The 24,463-nt window shown below is 42.4% G+C and overlaps 2 long non-coding RNA genes across 2 annotated transcripts in view; one reads left to right on the plus strand and one right to left on the minus strand.

Annotated features, from left to right (window-relative positions):
• Positions 1 to 1,494: 1,494 nt before the first annotated feature.
• LOC116587505 overlaps positions 1,495 to 24,463 on the minus strand; it is a 46,175-nt gene continuing 23,206 nt past the window's right edge. Inside the window, exons 2-3 of the long non-coding RNA XR_004284479.1 lie at positions 3,894 to 4,038; positions 1,495 to 1,589 (exon numbers count right to left, since the gene is read on the minus strand). This is a non-coding gene — a long non-coding RNA (uncharacterized LOC116587505). The remainder of the gene's footprint in view (positions 1,590 to 3,893; positions 4,039 to 24,463) is intronic.
• Positions 24,208 to 24,463, plus strand: part of LOC116587496 — a 40,533-nt gene continuing 40,277 nt past the window's right edge. Inside the window, exon 1 of the long non-coding RNA XR_004284471.1 lies at positions 24,208 to 24,333. This is a non-coding gene — a long non-coding RNA (uncharacterized LOC116587496). The remainder of the gene's footprint in view (positions 24,334 to 24,463) is intronic.

Raw genomic sequence — 24,463 nt, forward strand, 5'->3', positions numbered from 1 at the left:
TGACTGACCTCCCGGGTCTGAACCTCACCATCGAGCTCTCTTAGTTCTGTGAGACTCTGCCCCTCAGAAACACATACAGATCGGCGAGGGAAGCAGTATAGACATATCCCCTGCTCCTTTCCCTCCGTTTGCTCAGAAATGCTCTGGACCCGGAGGTGCTTCCCCGCCAGGAAGTCTTTGCAGAGCCTGTCCTGGTCCTCTGCATGTCCTCTGAATGAATATGCGAGGACTGCCTGATCAGGGACCGCCCCCCTCCCCACAAGGGCTCAGCTGCTCGGTGTGATGTTACAGTGATTTCCAAACTCAGCTCCGTTTGAAGCAGGTTGGACATGCTCCTTACCTCAAGTAACTTGTCCAGCCAGATTGTCTCTCTTTAAAAATAAAATTAAGATCCTCCCTGTCACTACAAAATTCAAATCAAAATGGACACATTTTCACAGAACTTGGGTGGTAAGTTTGGAATCGCCTGATCTGAATTAGAAGCTGAGTGGCACAGCTAAAAGTTACAAAGGACCCTGAGTGACAGGGGGAAGAAATAGTCATCCTTCAGGGTGGCCATAGCAGAAGTATAATAAAAGTCCACGGTGAACAAATCTGGAAAAGCATGCTGTGCCTAAAAAGACTGCAGCAGAGAAAGCAGTGGTTTTCACTCAAAATTACAGCACAATGTGAGAACAATATTTATGTCAGGATGATGCTGGAGAAGGCAGCCAGATCCAAACACGTCACTTCTTGAACATGACCTCCATGCCCACACCATGCCTTTGACTCTTTCAATGTTTCCTTAGATGAGGAAACTGGCGTCCCAACACGTAAAGGGACCAGCCAATGTCACAAAGCCACTCCAAGGCAGAATTGGGAGTCAGACCCTGTTCCCCCAACTGTAAACACAACACCCTGCCTGAAACCAAAACGGTTCTGGAAAGAGAGGGCACGAGAAGCAGTAACATTTTCGTCAGGAGGGGGAGAAAGGCTGTACAAGGCAGAAGAAGAGGCTGAAAGACATCCTATATTCTGCCAACTCCCAAGCTATGAAAAAGCCTCACCAGTATTCCCCATGGATCGGAATCAGGGATGCTCCCAGAGGGAGTAGGAAAAAGGCCAGGGAGAAGAGTAGCACAACGCTACTCCAACCCCCTAAGTTGGACCCAGTGATGTCATCTACCTTGTCCACTTTTTCCCATATCAGTTCTGAATCCACCTGTCATGAACATTCTGCTGGGATGGATAGGCTGCGGCCCCTGAGGGCTTAGTACTTTGCTATATCTTCCACCATAGAATCCATCCAGAACATTCCCATCCTCTAGAGTTGCCTGAAGGCTCTGGCCAGTGTATACCGGGAGACAGACTCCCAGGGGATAATCAGCAGTCTCTGCCACAGTACCTGCGTGAGATCCCAGATCATCCTCTCTCTGATCAGATTTTAGACACAGCTACACATGTATAATTGAGCTACACACTTAGAAATCCCTAGTCTGTTGTATTCATTCAGGGAATTGGGCAAAAAGTCTTCATTATTTCCAGATGCCACTTGTCTGTTACAACCTTGCATGAACTAAATGCAGTTTGGTCATCCTCAATTTCAACACCTAAAAAGAAAATGGCATCTATTTAATGTGACAGTTAACTTTTTGTTAATTATTTAAGTGACAGTTAACTTCCTCTGGTGGTTAACTAACTATCTAAATATTTGGTCAAACGTTACTGAGGAGGTTTCTGTAACACATAACTGACTGAACCAGGCGCCCCTCTGAATGCCATTTGGATGAAAATCTTTAAACATTTCAATAACTACACTGGTCAGCTAAGCCTTATTCCAAAACATATTAAAGCAGATTCTAGGAATAATAATTCAACAATTAAACAAAAAAAAAGTTATATCAAATAGGCAAGACAATGCAGTCAAAGAGAAATTAACAGTGAAAAGATGAAACAAATTTGTAAGGTTATTAAACTTGTATTTTAAAAAGGAGATCGTGCTCAAAATCGCAACCATTGGTATACTCTTCTTTTTTTTGTTTGTTTTTTGTTTGTTTGTTTTTAATTTTTTCAATTTATTTATTTTCAGAAAAACAGTATTCATTATTTTTTCACCACAACCCAGTGCTCCATGCAGTCTGTGCCCTCTATAATACCCACCACCTGGTACCCCACCCTCCCACACCCCTGCCACTTCAAACCCCTCAGATTGTTTTTCAGAGTCCATAGTCTCTTATGATTCACCTCCCCTTCCAATTTACCCCAACTCCTTTCTCCTCTCTAACACCCCTTGTCCTCCATGATATTTGTTATGCTCCACAAATAAGTGAAACCATATGATAATTGACTCTCTCTGAGCCAACCCAGCATTCTGGTTGATACTGGTTAGTACTTCATCTTCTAATGGTGCATGATCTCAGGGGCTTTGTGTTTGTACTTAACTTTTACCCATTTAGATGCAAAACAGATTCCTTTAAAACTTTTCAGTGATTTCCTCTCAGCAAGCCACAGAAGCATTTTTAAAACATTTGGTGGGGGGACCTACCCTTAGCACTTGGCAGATATAAATTCAAAAGCACAGAAGCCCCCTGAAATATTAATCAATCTTTAGTAAGCTCAAATTCCCATAAGCATGGATTGCATTTCTTGAAAACCTTTTAATTGTTTTTACTCACAATTTCTACATCTCCCCTCTCTGTTCTTAATGCTATCTTTCCCAACCAAGTTTCCATTGCATCACCCCTAAGATCCTTCTTGCCGAGGTCATCTGGAGAAGCCCGTGGTCAATTCTCGATTCTCACTTTACTTGGCTTCTCAATAGCATTTTTTGGTAGTTTATTCACTTTCCTTCTTTAACTTCTTTTTTTTTTTTTTTTTTTTGGATTTCTTTATTTGAGAAAGAGAGCCAGCCATGCGTAAGCGAGCACTAGTGAGAGGAGCAGAGGAAGAAGGAGAGAATCTCAGGAGACTCCACACTGAGCTTGGAGCTCTACACGGGGTTCAGTCTCACAATCCTGAGATGACAACCTGAGCCGGAAACCAAGAGTCGGATACTTAACTGACTGTGCCACCCAGCCGCCCCTTTAACTAGTTTTAAAAATAGTTTTCTGAGATGCTAAACCCACTTCCCTTCCACCACACTGGCCATTCCTGCTGTTTCCATTGCTGGCCCCACCTCCTCTTCCAGTCTAAACGATGCGTGTCCCAGAGCCTGGGCCTCAGCCTTCTCTTCTACTCTCACTCCTTGTGCAATCTCTCGTTCAGTTCCATTTCTTCCAGGTTGATTCTCACATAGATACCTCTGGCCCCAATCTCACTTCAAGACTTAGGTACCACTATCCACTGGACACCCCCACTTGGATGTAGGATAAACATCTCAAAGTTCATGCGCCCAGCAGACCCGGAGATGGGCCCCTCCCCTGACAATTCTGACCCCACCCTCCGCTACCTGCTAAGCCCAAACCAGGAGTCCTCCTGGACTCCTATTTCCTTCATTCCACATCCACATCCCCTGGGGGTTCTGTCACCAGAATACAGCCTGAATATGACCACTTCTCACAATCTTCTCCATTTCACCCAATCCAAAGCTATTCCATTTCTGACAGGAATTTTTGCAATAGTTTTCTGTTTTACCACCTTGCTTCTATTTTTGTCCCCTTAGCATCAGTTTTTCTGCCCAGCAGCCAGAGTGATCACTTCAAAATATAAGTTAGATCGTATCACTCAAACTCTCCATTGGATTTCCATCCATCTCAGAGGAGAGTCCGATTTTCTCCTCACACCTACCCTGTCCTACCTATCTCTCCACCTCCCATCTTTCTCCTCTGCTCTCATCATACCGACCTCCTCACTGTGCTTCAAACGCATTAAACTCTTCCACACCTCAACACTACCGCCCTTGCTCTTTCCTTTACCTGTGCTCTTCCCCTGGACCTTCTCAGAGCTTGCTCTAGTACTTCATGCCCATCTTTGCCTGTCACTGGCTTCGAGTGGCTTTCCATGGGCCCGCTCGGCCAATGGCCATTTCCCATTCACTCATCTTCTTTTTAGTACTTCTCCCTAAATGGCAGCATATTACAATAGTTATTTCATCATTTGTTTATGGGATTTGTTTCTTTTTTATAATCTAGTGCCTAGAATAATCTGGGACTCAGCAAACATCAAATAAATAAAAGAACAAAATACCCATTGAAATGAACTTCCCCAGCCTGTTTTCCCAGGAGGACTTGATGTCTGAATAATAATACTGTAGAAGATATTCTTTCAAAAAAACATTCTTTGGGGCCTTCTGAACCTCCCAACCCTATCTTAACAAACCTATCCATACCAAATTCCTTTCTGTCCTCATAACCCAAAACTTAAGTCAGAGCTCACATTGGTGCAGGTAAAAAAAAGAGGATGACTCAGTGGTTTAAGCCGCTGCCTTCAGTTCGGGTCATGATCTCAGGGTCCTGGGATCAGGCCCCCCATCAGGCTCTGTGCTCAGCAGGGAGTCTGCTTCCTCCACTCTTCTCTGCCTGCTTCTGCCTGCTTGTAATCTCTCTCGGTCAAATAAATAAATAAAATATTTAAAACAAGCAAACAAACATAACAAAACAATAACAACAACAACAAAAAACTTCTTCCTCGTTAGAGCTCTTGGCAGCTGAGACGTGTGATCTCCCCACCCCCCAGGTGTAATTTGAGCAGCTGGTCTGATGAAACCCTAGCCGCTTTTTGGAGCCCTTTGTTTCAATTACAAAGAGTAAGAAAAGATACCACGGAAGATGTTGTTATGGTGACAATAAGACACTAGGGGGCAACAAATCCAGCTCTTAATTTTAAAGGCGAAACAGGTGTTCTGACAACTACAATTTGTTGTTCAACAGATAGGATTAATGTCAGCACAGGCATAAGTTGGGTGCTAGGAAGCAGTGAAAACTAATGAACTTGGGCACCTGAGTGGCTCAGTTGGTTAAGCATCTGTCTTCGGCTCAGGTCATGATCCCAGGGTCCTGGGATGGAGCCCCACATTAGGCTCCCTGCTCAGTGGGGAGCCTGCTTCTCCTTCTACTCTCCTCTCCCCCCCAACCCCTTCCCCCCCGCCCCCCGCTCATGCTCTCTTTCACTCTCTCTCACTTTCTCTCTCTCACATGAATAAATTAAAAAAAAAAAAAAACTTTAAAAAAAGAAAATGAATGAAATACAACAGGACACGGATGAATCTTATAAACAGATAGTGAAAGATATAAGACACGGAAGAATATGTATGGTTTGATTCCACGTACTTAACATTCAAAACTAGGCAAAACTAAACTATACTGTTTACAAAGCATACATGGGCGATCCAGTTGTAAAGAAAATCAAGGCAATGATAGTCACAAAAGTAAGACTCCGAGGACAGGAGCCCATGGTCAGAGAGGCCACACTGGTGGCTACTGGTCCAGGTGATAATCTGTTTGGTTTTGGTTTTGCCTTCGTAAGAGTTACACTGGTGCCCAATTCATGACTATTTACTACGGCTTCTTTGAACATATGTTTATATTTCATAGTAAAGGTGTTTTTAAGAAAAGGTAAGAGAAAGAAAGTTAGGAAAGTGAAGGAAAAGAGAGAGATACATAGAGACGGGACAGAAACGTAGAGTCTAAGAGATAAAGTAGCAAAGAGAAGATTGGTTAGCTAGGAAGAGAAGAGATATTCTGAGAAGGAGGATGAAAAAGAAAAAGAGGGAGAAATGAGAAGAAAGAGGAAGAACAGGGAAAGTCCAGAAAGAAATGTTGAAGAAAGACATGTGAGGGAGAAAAGGAAGTAACGAAGGTCAGGAGGAGAGGGAAGAATAGAGAGAGATCAAAGACAAAGGGAAAAACAGAGAGTCAGTGAAGAGGGTTACGGACAGAAAAGGGAAAAGATATAGAGAGTTATGGGGAGGACCACTCCAACAGGAAATCCAGGAGGACAGGAGATATGCAGTCTGGCCTGGTTAGGGCCTGGTGGTGTCCCCGGGGACTTCAGGGAGGTTCCGTCTTGCCCTGGACAGGAACTAGAATACTGTGACGCTCCAGAAAGATGCCAGGAGACCTCGCTGTCAGGAAGAGTTCTTCATCTGTCTCTTAAGGAGCTGCGAAAGGCAGGGCCAGAGCCCAAGAAGGAGTGATGATCTTCCATATCCATCAGAAGTACAGACTCTAGACTTCAAAGTGCCCATCTTACTGGGGACTTTGATGTAAACTCTACCAGGACTTTCTCTTTGCCTATTCTCAGGTTTTGTCTGTAACTTCCCTCCTTCCCTCCCTCAACCCTGCTTATAAGAGTCCTGGGCCTCAGTGAACACATTGGACATACTGCTGATCCTGGAGAGACACCCATGGTCTCCAAGTTGGGATAAGAGGTGAGACAGGCCAGGGCAAATCCCATCCTATTGCTCAGAGAAAAATACTCAAAATTATAGCATGAGTAGGTAAATTGATCAGTTAAGAAGGACCTTCAGTTACCCTCCTCAGCACCTTATCACTACTTGGTTTCTCAGCAACAAAGACTTCTATGGTTTGGAAAAATGCAAGTGTTATCAGGACTTGGAGTCTAAAAATGCCATTTTTACTTATGATCTTATCCTGTCTCCTCTTCTCAGCCAAACCATGTCTTCCCCACACAGGAAATTTAACTAAAGGCACAACTCTGGGGACCCAAATCCCAACTCTGATTTGTTTCAAGAGGCCTTTCTCTTAGAGGAATCTAATTATAATTGTAGTTAAAATTCAAAGCTTGGCTTCAGTCATGAAAGAACAGATTGGCCAAGGAGTGAAAGCATAGGTGCTCCCAGAGGGAGACAGCCCATGTGTTCTCTAGGGCCATCTGGAGCTTTGGGACGAGCCAGAGGAGGACGTGATGTCCTGAGTAGGAACTGGGGCTTCTGGGGGAGCCAGAATTTGGAGCAACTTGAACCCAACTACCATCCGCTGATGCCTGCACATAGGACCTGGGTCTGCCAATGTATCCTGGCCAAGATGCCTTTTGGGGTCCACATAGCACTCCTTCTACTCAAACTTCATAGAAATACAGAAAGGTATGTAAAGATTGAGTCATCATCTGTAACAGCCTGAGCCACAAGAAATGGCATCATTGTCAATGGAGAAGTAGCTTGAAGACTTTTTTTTTTTTCCAGGGGATGGCATGGCTAGGGTGAGATTGAGAAACACCTTGACCAACGACTCAGTTGGGAGAAGGCTGGTCCATAAAGGCTAGAGAAAAGTGAGTTAGGAGCTCTGCCAACATCTGCAAAGCCACCAACTGGAGTGGGGTGGCTGGGCATTAACAATCCCAGGTGAGCTTTACTGAATAACTACATACAGACTGCACTAGGGGCTTTCTGTGCATTATCTCATTCGATCTTATTTTTACACAATAGAGCAGATCCCAGACTTCTATCCATTTCAAGGATAAAGAAGCCAAAGCTTAAAGAGAACTTGACCAGAATTCCATGGCACCAACATGTGACCTGGTCTGACCCTGAAACCCAGGCTTTAAATAACTATAAGATGTTTCCTCTCATGTAATTCCAGTAAAAGCTAAAGAGTTCATGACATGGGCAGAGTTCTGTGCCAGGAGATCTGTGTTTTATGAACTCCCTGACTCAAAAGTACCATGTGACACTGTTCTTGGTTTTCCTATGTGAAACATGGTGTGATGAGAAAACATGTTCTTTAAAATCCCTTCTAGCTCGATTTGTGAAGCTGACCCCTGGAGATTCTTTCAAGGATGATATTACAGGTTTTTGTTTTGCTGTGTTTCTTTTTTAAAGGTTCGCAGTCGATAGCTGATGGTGAACGAGAGAGTGCTGTGAGATCCTGATCACAGATAATTCTCACTTGGGTATTTTCCATTCGGGGCCTGTCAGGGCCAGGATGCAAGGACAGTTAGGAAAGTGTCCTTGGGAAGTTTACCCTCACATCCAACAGTCCCAGATAAAAGCTCCACTCCCTCTGGTGGCATCTCCCTGGTGTCTCAGTCAAAGGGGAAAATGCAGGGACACGATGCACGTCAGGTGATAGAGCCCTTGGAAGCTCTCCAAGCTGGGACTGGCCAAGTCCTCTGAGTGCCCCAAGCCAGCCCCACCTCTCACACATCAGCCCCAGGGCTGTGCACTCCAGGCTAGGAGGCAGCTGGGGGCTCAGGGGGCTTATGGACAAGGCATAGCCTCACCAGGGAACAGCAAGCACTGTGGACTGCTCAAGCCAAGTCATAAGCCCAGAGAACCCCCTTGTACTTCATCCCCCTCTCATTCTGTACATCTGTTTCATTTCAGGGATCTGGACTCTTCCATCCACTAAGACATTCGATTCCAAAGTCTAAAGTCTACTGAGCAGCTTTAAAGTTATCTCCAAAAGAACTTCAGTGCTCCTCTCTCTATCTTTCCCTATCAAAGTAAATCCATCCTGCAAGGCGTACCTCAGATGCCACCTTTTCCAGAAGTTTTCCTTGATTCTCCCAGTCACAATTTCTCTCTCCTCTGACCCCAAGGGTCACTGTACGGTTTTCTCCTGTAGCCTTCATGAAGGGAGGTGTAGCATCCCATGATGCCAGCAGCATGCACAGAGCCTTTGGGGGAAAGCTGGATGAAGGTGCAGACCCAGCCCTTGTGTCATTTATCTGGCCCAGACCTCACCACTGTACCCATCCTAATGGGTTCACAGTAATAATCATAAAACATATTCCCTGGATTAACATGCACCTAACTCAAGAAGCAGATACTCCAGGGAGAGCCCTCAGCTGAGACACGGTCAAATGGAGCACAGGAAAGAGGACACACCCAGCACAGAGCCTCAGCCCAGCCTCAGCAGAGGATGCATTCTGCATGCGGGACACCCACTGGTCATGGGCATAGTCCATTCTCCAGGAGAAGGTGCAGATAAGTGTACTCAGGACCACTGCAGAAGGTGCATACAGGCAGGTTCAAATCTTATTGCCTTCATAAACTCAGACTGAAGAGTTCTTAGAGGCTGCCCTATCAGTGACAGGACCAGGTAAACCAAAGTTCCAGAGCCCCAAGAAGGCATGACTGGGGCAGCTGCCCCTCACAGAATTCATCAATACCATGATACTCATGGGGGTGTCCTGAGCACACGAACAGGACAAGAAGAGAGTGGTCAAGGAAAAGCAGTTTGCTACTGCATATTGACACTGTGGCCTCACCCAGCATGGAGTCCCCACTCTGGACACTCTAGAAAATGACCTTTCTCCCTGGGGATGGGATTCTGACTTCTTTGGCTTCTCTCAGCATTGTGAATATGGTAGCCAAGGTCATGTCTCTGCTAGCCTGGGACCTGTCCACACTGCCCAGAGGGAGCAGTAGGAGGAGAGCCTCCAGGGCAGGTAGAAGCCCCAGCTTCACCAAGCCACAGCCAAAGAGAGGGAAAGATCAATCATAGGGCTTCTCCTCCCAGGTTATGATGACTGGAGGAGAAACAGGGCCACAGCAGGGGAAGGAGTAAGAAAAGAAAATGGGAAGCTTAGAGTGGATGGAGAGGAAGAAAAAATGTAATAGTGACAAATGGGCAGCAGGGAAGAAGGGGAAAGGAAGGGGGAGGGGGAGAGGAGGGAAGAAGGACATAGAAAAGAGGGAGTAAAAAGGAATTTTTAGAAAGAGTTAAGCAGAGACTCAGAGGGAGATGTACAGTGTGAGATAGCAATAAACACAGAGGAAGAGGAAGAGAAGCAAAGGAACAGAGTCAGAGACAAGAACAGCAGGAGAAAACAGAGGAAGGACAACAAAGAGAACAAAGACTGGGCAAGAAAGTCCAAAGGGCAGAACAGCAAAGAGATAGAAACTAGGGAAGCAGAGGTGAGAAGGGCACACAGAGAATGAGAGACAGAGAAACAGAAATAGGAGGAAGGGGAAGGAGAGCCCTGAGATGCAGAGATAGGATGAAGGAGGCAGAGAATAAGGGAAGACAGCATCAAAATGGCCAGAAAGCATGCAGAAGGAAAGGGGAGAAGAGTGGGCGGTGAGAGAGAGCAAACTAGAAAGAGGGGAAAGGGACCAGGAAGAGAAGAGGCTGGGGAAGAGTAACAGCACAGAGAGAAAGAATTAGGGAGGGAGGCAAAATATAGTGAAGAGGACGAGAAACAGAAGAAGGATAAGAAGGGGTAACATAAATTGAAGAAACACAGGACCAAAGAGAAAAGGTTGCGTTAGAAACAGGACACAGGTGCCTAACTGTAATCCTGCCTGTCTCCGTTTTCTCAGTTTTACAAGGGAAAACTCACTTGACTATTTTTTATGACAATTAAATACAATGATGTGTGTAAAGCGCCTGAAGTACTGTAGTCACTTAATGATTTTTGTTGTTGTTGTTTTGCAGATTACAGTTCTGATGCCAACAAAGAGCCAAGTTTCAGAAAAAACTCACCTGGTTTTATAGACGTTTATATCCTTCCCACCGAACATACACCCTGGCACATAGCATGCTTGCTGTGTGTGTTCAAATGAACTGAACAAAGACTATCAGAGAAAGGAAGATGTGAAATTCTTGGAAGCAAAAAAGACATAAGAAAAGAGAAGTGGAGAAAAGAAAGAAACAAAAGCAAGGAAATAAAACTAAGAAGAAGAAAATGGAGGAAGGGATCAATGTAGAGGGAGGAGAAAGAGAAAGCAAAGAATTTTCCTTGGTGACAATTGAGCAACTCAGGCCAGCAGCTGCTACTCAACAGGGAGACTAGCAGCTCCACGGAACTCTCAGGGCATAAGCTGCCAGGTTGAGGCAGGAGGCAACTTTGAGAAGGATCAAAGGGGTGTGTTGTGGACTGAAGAGCTCATAACCATCTATCATCTTTGGGAACTTAATAAAAACCCTCCTGAGCCAAGCCTACCTTCTTCAAGCTTCATCTAATTTCAGCACCTTATTCCTAGGCAATCAACTCTGCTTGTCATAGTCACACCATCATACTACTGGGGCATCAGAGATCTCAGCCCTAACTCCCTTGAGCAGATTGTGAAATACAAGGTTAGTGAATGCTCAGTAACCATCCCATTGGATAGAGAAGTTTCCTTCAAGGTACAGTGCAAGTAGGTTGGATTGATTAATGAATGCGTCAACCAACCAGTCCCTTTCTCACCCTTCCTGCTGTATACCTGTATATCTCTCCTCCCAAGGGAACCCTTGGGAGCCCACTGCCTTGATAAACTAAACGTGGGGTTTGATGTCGGAACCTAGACTTTGAATTCGTAGATATGTGGACAAATGGTGAATGGGCTATACTAGCTCATTAAAAGCAATCAGCATGGAAAATGGGGGGAAGCCTGGACAAAACAACTTGATGACCCAGTGATATCAGTTGGGGAAGGACCATTCCAAATACAACTACTTGTCATGTGTCTTGGGAAATGGGGGTGGAGTGGGAGGTGGAATGAAAATAAAAACATTATTTGCTGAGGCACAGCATCATAGTCACGGTACCCAATGAGCAAATGTAACACACAAAGGAGAGGGGCTCTCTCCCCCATGAAATGTCATAGAGCTTTGGCACCTGAGAGCTTCACTGTGCCATAATTACCAGTCCCAGTGGTAGCTCGGTACCGAGGAGAACAACAGCAATACTCAGTCGGTCAAAGTCGGTCAAACCCCGGAAATGGGGTTCCTGAGAAAAGGCAGTAGTATCCAGAAGACAGCAAGTTTCAAAGGCATCCAGCATGAGGATGGTGTGAGCTGAAGAGTGGCCATGCAGATTCATGAATGTAATGAAATGAACACAACTAGGATGAGTGTCAGCAGAGCTCATGGTTGAAAGATAGAGTAACGCCTCACAGTAAAGAACCAGGACAGAAGCAAGGAAAACACAGCTGCCCTGACAACTCCCAGAGATGACTGTCAGGAAGTGGTTCTCTTATTAAAATGATACCGGAATCCCCAAAATGGCCATGGGGAGGACAACCTACTCTTCGAGAGACACAGTTAGTTGGCCCGTCTATGGTTATCATTCCATGAGATTCACCCTCTGTGTTGATCAGAAGTTAGCAGCCAACTCACAACCGTGAGGAAAAAGCCAAAAACGTCAGGTAGCTGCTTACCCTGATGTGACTGAGCTATGGCTTCCTTTTAGACTTCTGTGAGAAAATTAACTCTGGTTTTTTTATACCAGTGGCGGACTAGTTTATGTTACAATTAAAAACATGATGTATCCACCCTTGAAAATAACTGAAAGGAATTATACCTTAGAACACATAACTGCTACATATACCCTCTCTCAGAGCCCACCAACCCCAACCCATCTCCATGCTTCTTTTTGTTGGGTTCTCTGTTGGCTACTGACCTTATTGGTGTTAGTAGCATCTATTACCCTTCACCCCAAAATACCTCAAGCATAAGACTCCCTATAGTTCAGACCTAAAAGACAGAGAGCTAAAATAAAAGAGAAGTAGACCTACATTCCAGGGATAATTCATTGGGGGAGGGTGGGAATTTGGGGTCTTTTATTCTATAAAAAGGAGAGAGACATACACAACTTCTACCACCCATAGAGAGAGAGCAGTTGAAAACACAGAATTCCAAAGCAGTGAATAAATGATGGTATCAGATAAAGGGATTTTTTTTTTTCCTTGAACAGGAGAATAAGTTCTTTGTCCTGGGGGGGGGAAAAAAAAAAGAACAAAGTTTCAGATATGCAGGCAGGGCATTAAAAAAGTTAGGTTGAAGAGAAAGTTCTAGGAAAAGGGAGGATGGAGGTTTGGGGAGAAGTAATGATGTCTAGAAAGATCTTTGTTGGGGCACCGGGGTGGCTCAGTGGGTTAAAGCCTCTGCCTTCGGCTCCGGTGGTGATCCCAGGGTCCTGGGATCGAGCCCCACGTCGGGCTCTCTGTTCAGCAGGGAGTCTGCTTCCTCTCTCTCTCTCTGCCTGACTCTCAGCATACTTGTGATCTCTATCTGTCAAGTAAATAAATAAAATCTTTAAAAGAAAGAAAGAAAGAAAGAAAGAAAGAAAGAAAGAAAGAAAGAAAGAAAGAAAGAAAGAAAGAAAGATCTTTGTTGGTAATGGAGGAGTAGCTGTTTGGCAAAGGGTGAGGAGGCCACCAGCAGGACTTGCCCCAAGCTTCCATATAATCAAATTAGACTTCTGGTGTGCCATGGCAGCAGTCTGAATACTTGCTTTTATTTCTACTCCCTTCCCACACCAAAGGAAGACAAGACAAAATAACTTTTTAAATATGTAAATCTGTAAGGACAGACAGAATGGGAAGTGAGACTACAGACTTCAGGAGAATTCACTTATTTATTTATTTTTAGATTTTATTTATTTGAGAGGGAGAGAGAGAGCATGCAAGAGCAGGAGGAGAGAGAAGCAGACTTCCCGCTGAGCAGGGAGCCCCACATGAGGCTGGAGATCCCAGGAATCTGGGATCATGACCTGATCCGAAGGCAGACACTTAACTGACTGTGGGAAAGCCCAGAGTTTGAGGAATTGTGAGCATCTGCTGTGTCTGTGGACAGGGCTTCAGAGGCTAGATCTCAAAAGAAATAGCTGAAAGTCTGTTTGAAGAGGGGTTAGAACCCCAGGTTTTTTCTTTCCATTCAAGCAGCCAGATGACCATACAGACAAGAGGTTTGCTTTCAGAAGATGGTATAGTAGGTGGACTTGAATCAGATGGACCAGAAATGGCAAGGAGTAAGAATGAGTCCCTACAGTCCAAACAGGGAGATGACAGAAGAGCCTACTTATTAAAGCGGCTTCAGCCTCTTGGCTTCCAAAACATTGGAAATCAAGATTCTCATTTCCTCCCCACCCAAGCAGGAGATGGGAGAATTTGTCTGTAGGTAAACGGAGTAGCCTACGGACACTGACATGATGGGGTAACCATCCCCCAACCTTAAAAAACGGCTGGGTCTTCTGCGGCCCTTCCGCCCTGCAGTGAAGCCCATCATCCTAGGAGCCCCACCAAGGCATTTCCGATCAGCATGGTAGCGCTCTTTTAAATGTGAAGAGACAGCCAGAGATCACAAGGTATTTCAAGAGAGAATATAATGATAATGTAATACTGGGTGTCAATGGTACTTCAATTTTAAAAAAGAATATAATGCCAAAGACACAAAAGCAGACCAAAGGAAGAAAGAAAAGGAACTCTAAGGAAAGAGAGATAGGGCAGGAGGCAGAAAAAAAAAAAAAAAATGGCCTCAAAACTGTAATTATTGTAGAGGCTGCCTTTAAGCAACAGGCTTGAATCATGGAAACCTATATAGGGTCAAAGAGCCCACAGCGACCACTGAGCTGAATGTACACAGGCCCGGTAAGCTACCCACCACAAAATAGCCATAGACCTCGACTGACCAGTTATGCTACTTACAACTGGGCACAGGTACCAAAAAAGGAAATGTCCTATGTTCTCATACCACCTCACTCCCACTTAACTATAGCCCCCCTCCACTGCCTCCTGGCAGAGGGTCTCTCCTTTGCTGTCCTGCTGGCTGATGCCTTGCAGTGTATTCAAGAAACTTCTACCTCCTTTGCTCTGCCTTGGGTGAATCCTTTCAAAAAAGAGTTCTCAGAAATTTTTAAGCGTCATTAAGAGAAATGAAGATTGAAAGAAAAGAACTGAATGGTGAAGTTGAGATTTCTAAGAAATCAGAACAGTAACAACAAAAAAGCAAAGAGAACATAGAAAAGATAAAGGAATCAGAGGATCAATCCAAAAGATTCAATTTCTTGAGGAACCTCTGTACTGCTTTTCATACCAGCAATAGCTATTTGGTATTTTCACCAACAGTCTGCAAGGTCTCTAATTTCTCACCAATACTTGTCTTTGTTTTCTGGTTTTTTATAACAGCTATCCTGAAAGACTTAAGATAGTACCACATTGCATTTTTTAAAAGATTTCACTTATTTATTTACTTGAGAGACAGAGAGAGAGAGTTTGGAGGGGCAGGGGGAGAGGGAGAAGTAGACTCCCTGCTAAATGTGGAGTCCAGTGCGGGGCTAGATCCCAGGACCCTGAGATCATGACCTGAGCAGAAGGCAGACACTTAACTGACTGAGCCACTCAGGGGCCTCAGTATCACGCTGCATTTTTAATTTGCACTTCCCTGATGATTAATGATGTTAAACTTTTAAAAAAATATATATTTGTTGGCCATCTTATGTTTTCTTTGGCAAAATATCAATTCAAACCCTCGGGCTATTTTTAATCAGAGTATTAAGGGCGTTTTGCTAACTGAACTGTAGTAGTTCCTCATTTATTTTGAAGAGTAACCCCTTAACTCCCATATGGCCCACCCGTCCCACGTCTGAGTCTTTATGCAAAAGAATTGAAATCAGGACCTCAAAGACATATTCGTTCTCCTACGTTCAGTGCCACACTATTCCCAACAGCCAAGAAATGGAAAAGACCTTGAAGTCCACTGGTGGATGAACGAATAAAGGAACGTGGTGTATACACACAATGAAATGCAACTCAGTCTAAAAAGAAGATGGGAAATCTACAATATGTGACAATATGGGTGAACCTTGGGAACATTACGCTAAGTGAAATAAGCCAGTTACGGAAAAATAAATATTACATGATTCCACTTATCCGAAGTATCTAAAATAGTCGAATTCATAGAATCGAAGAGTGAAATGGTGGTTGCCAGGAGCTGCAGAGGGGGAAATGGGGAGTTCCCCATCGGAAGGCATAAAATTTCAGTTAAGCAAGATGAATGAGCTCAAGTGTTTTAATGTTAAGTGTTCTTCCCACAGTAAAATAAATTTAATCCAAGAGAGTCAATATCCGATTAACAAAAGTTCCCGAAAGAGAAAGTTATAAAAAGAAATAATTTCCCAGAACTGAAAAACATGAATTTCTTAATTTAGGTGACCCATCAAATTGTGGTTCATTAACTATAAAAGGAACCACAACAAGACATTATTGTGAAATTTCAGAACAGCTGTAATAAAGAAAAGATAATAAAATTTCCCAGAGATGGGGAAAGGGAGGTTACATACACAACAAGTTCAAGAACCAGATAGGCATCAAATTTCTCCACAATAGCTCCAGAAGCTAGCAGATGGAGTAAGGCCTTCAACATTCTGAGATAAAATTATTTCCAACCTATTCGTCTCTACTAAGCCAATATTCTAATTAAAACGAGGGAAGAATTAGAGATATTTTCAGACATAGAATGCCTCAAAATACCGTTTTCCTCTTCTGCCCTCATTCTTAGCAAGCTGCAGGTGGAGGTGTTTGTTACACCCAAATAAGAGCATAAATCAAGAATAAACAAGAATGTATCAAAGAGGAAGGCCTGAGCACATAGTAAGCAAAGGATCTGACACAGAAGAAAGAGGAAGAGAATTCTTAGTTTGATGACACAGAGAAATCTGTTGCCCTTAGAAGCAGCTGGGGAAGGAATCTGAAGAGGAGAAATCTCTTTGGGACAAGCAGATTGTGGGGCTTTGCTTCATCTGTGGGAATCTAAAGGGTCTTTGTATGGTTTCATTTCAGGTATTTTCAGGAGGTAGGAAATGTTGAAGTCCATTACTGGAAGAGGATTTGGGGTATATCAATTTCCTTTCCAAGGACACAGGATTGGGGGGTGACTCACAAAGGAGATGGGAACTAGGGAGACAACAAAGTTTGAGAGAATATGTATCATGCAGGGAAGAGGAGACCTGGGGAAAAATCATCCTTTATCTCTTTAGCCTACGGCTAGGACTATTTATCTATTAATCTAGGACTATTTATCAGCCAAGAGATAAGTGAAAAAACAACAGGCTTAGCACTGAGATTGATTAAGTTAGAAGGCTCATTGTTAGGACAAAGGTCAAAGAAGAGTCACCATATTAGATATTCAAAAGGCAAAATCCAGTTAAGTTAATTATGGACCCTCCACATTTCTCCCACATTCTGCTATCTCTGTATGCATCAAAACAAGTCTCCAGCAAGTTCTCAGGGCTGGAAGCTGGAAACTGCAATTGACAAAACTCTAGCAAAGTAAGACTTTAGTTAAAAGACCTCCAGCTTGACGATGGAGCTTGGGGTTATCATGTCTTCCTTTTCTTGGAAATCATCCTAAAGCAGCAGCAGAACGAGAAGCAAAAATCAAACTCTTCCTTCAAAGAAACAGAGAGATTGCTGAAACCACTAGTCACAAAACTGGAAAAAGCAGGAAGGATTAGGAAAAGCACTGGAAATGCATGAAGAGTACAGCAGAAAGTGGAAAGGGGGCTACAGAGCTGAGAAAGAGATAATCAAGTTTGTTTTCAAAGGATAAGAGCACACTCTGCAAAACCAAAATCTTTTGTCTGTAACGGGAATACAGTGTGCACACAATGGCAGCTTCCCTGGCCCCAGTTTCGATGTGAAAGGTAGAGGAGGCAAGGTTGAATTACACAGGCAAAAGGTCATTTTACATAAGAGTCTACCCTTGTGGTTGGGGGAGAAGAGAGACTTGTAAAGTGACAAGCCTATAGCAGCCATTTTCCATTACTGGGGAGAATGAAAGCCTGTCAAAACTCACACCTACACACACACACACACACACACACACATGCACACCTCACACCTAAAGCTCAGATTCAAAAGCAAATTTCTGCTCCCTTAAAACACAGGTGTGGCCCCAGCTCCATGTAAGTTTCCTGCAAATATCTGCTTAGGAAAAACTCACCACTGACTCAAAAATGAGGTTACCCATAGGAACTGCAAAAGATCTGTGCAAAGAGCCTATAAAAACAAATGAGGAAAAGAAAAACAGATTCTGGAAAACATTTATCAGGAAAAAAAAATAGTTGCTTTGAACAACTTGAAAATTACTTAATTTTTTAAAATCCTATAAAAGAAGATTTGATTTGCAAAATTGAAAGGACACACCATGATCCAGGACAAAGGAATAGAGACACATACTGTCACAAAGCTACTAAACTTCAAAGACAAAGAATCTTTGGGGAGCTATGCAAAAATGCTAATTTATTTACAAGGGGGAAAAAAAATAAGGCTGACCTCAGATTTCCCCAAGGCAAATTCTCATACCAACAAATAGTGGAGCAATGTTTATAATATCCTCAAGAAGGTAAGCTGTAACCAAGGAATATTTTACTCACTCAAAATGCCGCTCAAGCATAAAGGCAAGAAATGAACATTTTGAATATCTGATGAGCCCTTCTTGTACAAAACACTGGAAGATAAAGTTCTCTCAGCCAAGAGATAAACAAAAAAACAACAGGCTTACCACTGAGATTGAAGTTACTTTGCTGTGGGATAAAGATTAGAGCAAATGGGGGGATTATGGCAACAATGCAGGAAGAAAATGCAGTCATGTCGAAAACCGACCTCTGCGCTTCTGAGCTGAAATTCGTAATGTGAAGACAAAGCTCGGGTATAAAAAAGGAAGATAGCGTGTTACTTCACCAGGCAAAGGAGGCTGCAGCAGCCTAATGCCTCCAGGGCCGCAAGCCCACCTGGGGTAAAAGGCTGAGGGGTTTTCCAGGAAAATGCAGGATCTGAGTGGTTTCAGTAGGAATCTGGTAGCGCTGCCAGCTGAGTCCGCTGTGTCTTCAAAGAGGGTCTTAGGACCAGCACCCACACCCACCATCTAAGTCTCCTAAGTATGTATTGAAGTCAGCGGGATGTCGATATCAATGCCAAGTTCCTGGAACAGAGGATTCTACAGAAAAACAGGTGAAGGGGAAGGAGAAGCTTCAAGAATGAGGAAGAGAAAAATGTGTTCAAAGTCAAGCCTTGATGAAGTAGGAGTGCGTCCATGTTAATTTCCATTCATCTGTATGTTTCTATAGCGGTTTCAGTAATTCTTCCCGTATGGGAAGGACTTATCTTAACAGATTTGAGACAAGAATTTGGAGAATAAGTAGATACTAATGAACATTGACTTCACTCATCCTTTATAGTAAGAGGTCAAAAGGGATCATATCTCTTGATATCGTTAGAAGCTGAGAAATCAAGTAAAAACAATGGAAATTTATTTAGCAATACAAAGGTAAATGCTAAGAAAGATAGCAATTAAAATTGAACAGAGGAGTGAGGGGAAAGAAAATGGAAATGTACTAATTTGTGAGTGCTCACAGTGGGGACTTAATAGATTGTCTAAACAGATAGTTTGATCCTAAGTTATGTTTATAACTGTAATTTTTAGATCAATGATAAATACTTTCCAAAGTATTGGACCACACTTGCACACTCAAAAAATAAGTACAAAACATATTGCATAGTAGGTATTAAAAGATGAAAACGTAAGACAAAATAGTATGACAGAATTAAGCTGCACATATCACTGATAGCCAGTGATGTGCTAACTGATACTGAACAACTGTCCTTGGGAAAACAAATCAAAACACCTTAACTTGTAGCTTTTTTGATTTCCACAATGTGCATGCATACTCCTACTATCACAGATGGGAAAGTCTACATTGTGTGAATGGAGGTCTGGGTCCTTGGATTCCCTAGAAGAAAATTTTCATGGGGATCCACACTGTAATAAAGACAGCCAGAAGGAAAGTAGCAATCACAAAGCAGCTTATTAAAGAGAAAGTATACTCTCAAGGCTGGAAAGCCAGAGATGGGACTGGCCCTAGTCCCAGTCTAGGAACTCTGAGTGAATTGGGCTAAGAGGAGCTCTGGCTAAGGGGAGCTGGGACATACAGTGGGGAAGTCTCTAATGGAAGTTGCTTCCAATCATTTGGGGGATTCTTCCCACTGGTTGGGAGGGGAGTTTTTGACCCTATAAGCTTTGTACCTGAACCATTTTCATGGCAGCTTTTCTCCATGGGGATGGGGCTGTAACCACAACGCAAAGACCTTATAATGAGTCTAGGGGTGACCCTGGGGCAAGAGTGAAAGAGGACGTGCTTTGCACCTGTGACTCTTGACCTGTCAGTGCCAGCGTCTTGGAGCCCCAAGGTCTGGATGTTGTGCACCTGGACTTCTATTGTGTAAGCTATTCCCCACTGTCCTCGCCTCCAGCACAAGCACCTTTCATTCTCGTTGAAGGACTTAAGACTCTGCTTCAGAACATTCCTTCCACTACTCTTATCTAGCCTCTATCTAACCCTCCCACAGCCAGTTTCAAGCTACAGAGCTGCTACCACTTAATGTGGAGTTAGAAACTCATGAGCTGGTGTGAGAGGCTCCAGCACACTGTGGCTGATAGCGATAGATTTCAGTCAACTAAGAAGACTTTCATATGGCATTACAAAGCAGAATCAGCTTAACACCTGTATACAGGAGATCTTAAAAACAAAGGGGTTTGAAACTGAAAGTGAAATGGTGGGAAATGTATACTAGGCAAAGACAAAACAAAACAAAAAAACCAACAGGGAGAGAGATCACTAACATATCATATAAGACGAATTTAAGGAAAACAGTATCAAAGGAGATGTCTCGAAGAGTGCTTTATAATGACAAGGCATACAAATAACAATGAAAAAATAATAATTACAAATATCTGTGCACCGTAACATCACATCAATATCCACAAATAAAAATTGCATGAGTTATATGGAGAAATAGATTAAAAATGCATGAATAAAGGGGTGACTGGGTGGCTCAGTCAGTTAAGCATCCAACTCTTGATTTCAGCTCAGGTCATGATCTCAGAGTTGTGAGATCAAGCCTGGCAGTGGCCTCCTTGCTCAGTGCAGAGTCTGCTTGGGATTCTCTCTTTCCCTCTCCCTCTGCCCCTCCCCTGCTCTCTCTCTTTTTCTCTTAAATAAATAAATCTTTTTTTTTTTTTTTAATGCTATAAAGAACATTCCCCTTTTGGATTATTTCTTCTCCTCCTGTCATTCTTTTTTTTTTTTTTAAGATTTTATTTATTTATTTGACAGACATCACAAGTAGGCAGAGAGGCAGGCACAGAGAGAGGTAGAAGCAGGTTCCCTGCTGAGCAGAGAGCCCAGTGCAGGACCCGATGCGGGGCTCTATCCCAGGACCCTGAGATCCTGACCTGAGCCAAAGGCAGAGGCTTTAACCCACTGAGCCACCCAGGTGCCCCTCTCTTGTTGTTATTCTTAATGCAAAGGGTACTGTATTACTTTTTTCATAGCTAACATACTACTCTCTTAGTAGAATTTAATTTCTAAATCCTCAACTAATTTTGTAGTTTCATCAAGTTTATAATTTTTCCTCTTAAACAAAGCTTTTTAAAAAAAGAAGATAGAAGTTTAGCTGCTGCTGGAGCAATTGCACAGCCATAAACAAAACAAAAATGAATCCTAAGTCTCACACCTTAAGCAAAAATTAGCTCAAACAGGTCGAAAATGTAAAGGAAACCATAAAACTTTTAGAAAAATAAAAGGTAGGAAATCTCCAAGATCTAGGCTGAGCAAAGAGCTTAAGACTTAAAACACCACTCATAAAAGAAAAAATTGGTATTGAACATTAATGAAGTTAAAAACTTTTGCTCTCTGAAAGACTATTAAGAAGATGAAAAGACAGGCTACAGAATGGGAGAAAATATTTATAAAACATGTACTTGACAAAGAACTAGTATTTAGGATATATAAACAAATCTCAACAGAATTAAAATAGGGAGAGTTTGGTAAAAAGACACAAACTTTTAGTTATGAGATGTATAAGGTCTGAGAATCTAAAGTGTAACATGTGTCTCTAGTGTGTTGTATCACTGGCATTTGCTAAGACTGGCACTGAAATGTTCACACACACACAAAAGGTAACTATGTAACAGATGCCTTTATTGCAAGTGGGGAAACTTTCACAATGTATACATATATTAAATCATCACATTGTACACTTTATCTTACAACTTTATTTGTCAATTCTACAATAGTAAAGCTGGCGGGGGGAGGGTGTCCAAGCAGTAAACACACACACACACAAACACACACGCACTACCCCAGAGTCCTATGAAGAGACAATTCACTGAGGAGCATACATGGATTACAAATGAGCACATGAAAAGATGTCCAATGTCATTACGCAACTGGGAAATATTAGCAACTTAAAAACACAATATCACTAAATACCTATGAGAAAACTAAAATAAAAAATAGTGACAATACCAAATGCTGGAGAGAACTTGGAGTAATTGGTTCATTCATAACTTGCTGGTGAGCATACACAATGGTGCAGCCCCTAGAGATCAGTTTGACAGTTTCTGAAAAACTGAACACACAACTGCCATTCAACCCAGCAAATTGCATTTCTGGGCATTTATTCCAGTGAAATGAAGATGCCCAGTCACACAGAAACCTATACACAAAAAAATTTACAGCAATTTTATTCATAAAAGCCCAATACCGGAATCTGCCCAGATGTCCTTCAATAGGTGAATGGTGTAACTGTGGTATACTGTGGTATAGTTTAACTGTGGGATATCCACCATGAAATAATATTCTGCAACACAAAGGCACCAACTACTGATGTAGGAAACAATTAGGCTGAATCTCCAGAGAAGTATGATGAGTAAAAAATGCCAATCTCAAAAGGTTACATACTGAGTGCTTCCATTTATATGCCAATCCTGAAGTGAGAATTTCAAGATTATAGAAATAGAGAACAGTTTAATAGTTATCAGGGATTACAAGGATGGGATAGGGACAGGTGGAAAGTGAGTATACTATTAAGGGCAATGTGGGGGGATTCTTCTGGTCATGGAATGTTCTGTATCTTGGCTATATCAATCTCATTATCCTAGTTATATTATAGTATAGTTTTATAAAATGTGACCTTTGGAGAAAACTGGGTAAATGGCACAGATATCTGCATTATTTCTTATAACTACTCATGAATGTACAATTATCACAAAATCCAAAATTTAATTTTTAAAAATCTGATGAAATTACCCTCAATAATTACCAACAACAGATATGGCAGAGTTGTTCATGTTTGACACACACATTAATTCAAGAAAAACATTTTTTAAAAATCATATTCCAATGTCATTACTTGAATGTCAGGGGCAGTTGGGTAGTAATGTGTAGCACCAATTGTTTGCATTATTCTTCAAGTCACCAAGACTAAAAAAATCACAACCAATGAGCCTTATAGAATCCAGTAATATGAATTTCCTTAAATAATATTTTAAAATCTCACATTAATGAAAAATAAGAGTTTGGATATTATAGTTTAAACACAAAAATCAGATAGTTCTATAAAGAAAAATGTTTTTAAAATATTCACTATTTGAGAGGCACCTGGGTGGCTCAGTCAACTAAGCCCTGAGTCTTGATTTCAGCTCAGGTCATGATCTCAGAGTTCTGGGGTCCAGTGCCACAAAGGGCTCAGTGCTCAGCAGGGAGTCTGCTTGGGATTCGCTCTCCCTCTGCTCCTCCCCTGGCTCACACACTCTCTCTCTCTCTTTAAATTAAATAATTTAAAAATTTTTTTAAGTAAAAAAAAAAGTCACTATTTGAATATGTTTGCTATTTGAAATGACTGGGGAATGCATATTTCCATCAAAGAAGTAAAAGAAAAAAGTAAATACTTTGTAACTGATATATATTTCAAATGCATTTCAAAGTTAAAGTTCTTAAACTGACAACTAACAATGGATATAACAGAGTTAATAATTACTGACAATGGATATATGGAAGAAAATAAAATCAATCTCCCTAACATGAAAGAAATTAAAGTGATCTTTATCAACAAAATTGTACTATGTTAACCCCATTTATGGACATCTTTCAAAATTTACATCTTTGCATGAGTTAAATAACATAGGCTTAAAGATAGATTTGAAAACACACTGACACTGAGTATGATGGTTCTATTTAAAGATCTCTGAGATTAATCCATTTCTGATTAAGTAAAACAGGTAGGTAGGTAAGATAACCTTTTTCCTGTGTCATGATTTAATCAGTGTGAATAGGAAACGTTTCAGATATAATTCAAACTTTTATATCCACTTACTGGGAAAGAAGGTACACTTTTATAGTAGTATCTCCAGCTACATATTTGTTTTGAAACAGATTTCAGTTGCAGCTACTTCAAGGGTGAACTGCTAAGTAACAGATTTGAACTTCCTTTCAATTTAGAACTAAACGTAGATGTTGCATTAATAGGGATCTTATTAATTTATCAATACTGTTTTCAAATAAAGTGAGTCATTTAAAAGTTCAGTTGCGTAAGAAATCTGTGATATTAAATTGACATCTTGACTCCGGGTTGTAAGTAAATTGATAGCGAGGAAGAAACGGAGCAGCTGCGCAGAGCCTAGTGTAGAGCCTCGTGGAGAGGGCGCCCCCTGGAGACCATGGCCGTTCCTCGCTCGTTGGCCCACTGGAGTCTAAGCTAGTCGTCTCCAGCCGGCACCCGCCAAGGAGAGCGAATCTTTTTCTCGTTATCCAACATCCAGCATGACGCCACCCTGCGTGCCAACCGTCACTAGCGTAACGCCACCAGCCAGACTACTAGGAAGAGTAGGGACACGAAAGCCGGCGCAGGTACAAGCCATCCCAGAATCCGACCAAACCCACAGTCCAACCTTGACTCCGCGAGGAGCTTGGCAGCGTACGCGGCCGGAGGCGGGGCTTGTCGTCAGGAGGCGGGGCCTGTCGCCCGGGGCGGGGCCTG

Source organism: Mustela erminea, chromosome 1 (assembly GCF_009829155.1).
Source record: "Mustela erminea isolate mMusErm1 chromosome 1, mMusErm1.Pri, whole genome shotgun sequence".
NCBI lineage: Eukaryota > Metazoa > Chordata > Mammalia > Carnivora > Mustelidae > Mustela > Mustela erminea.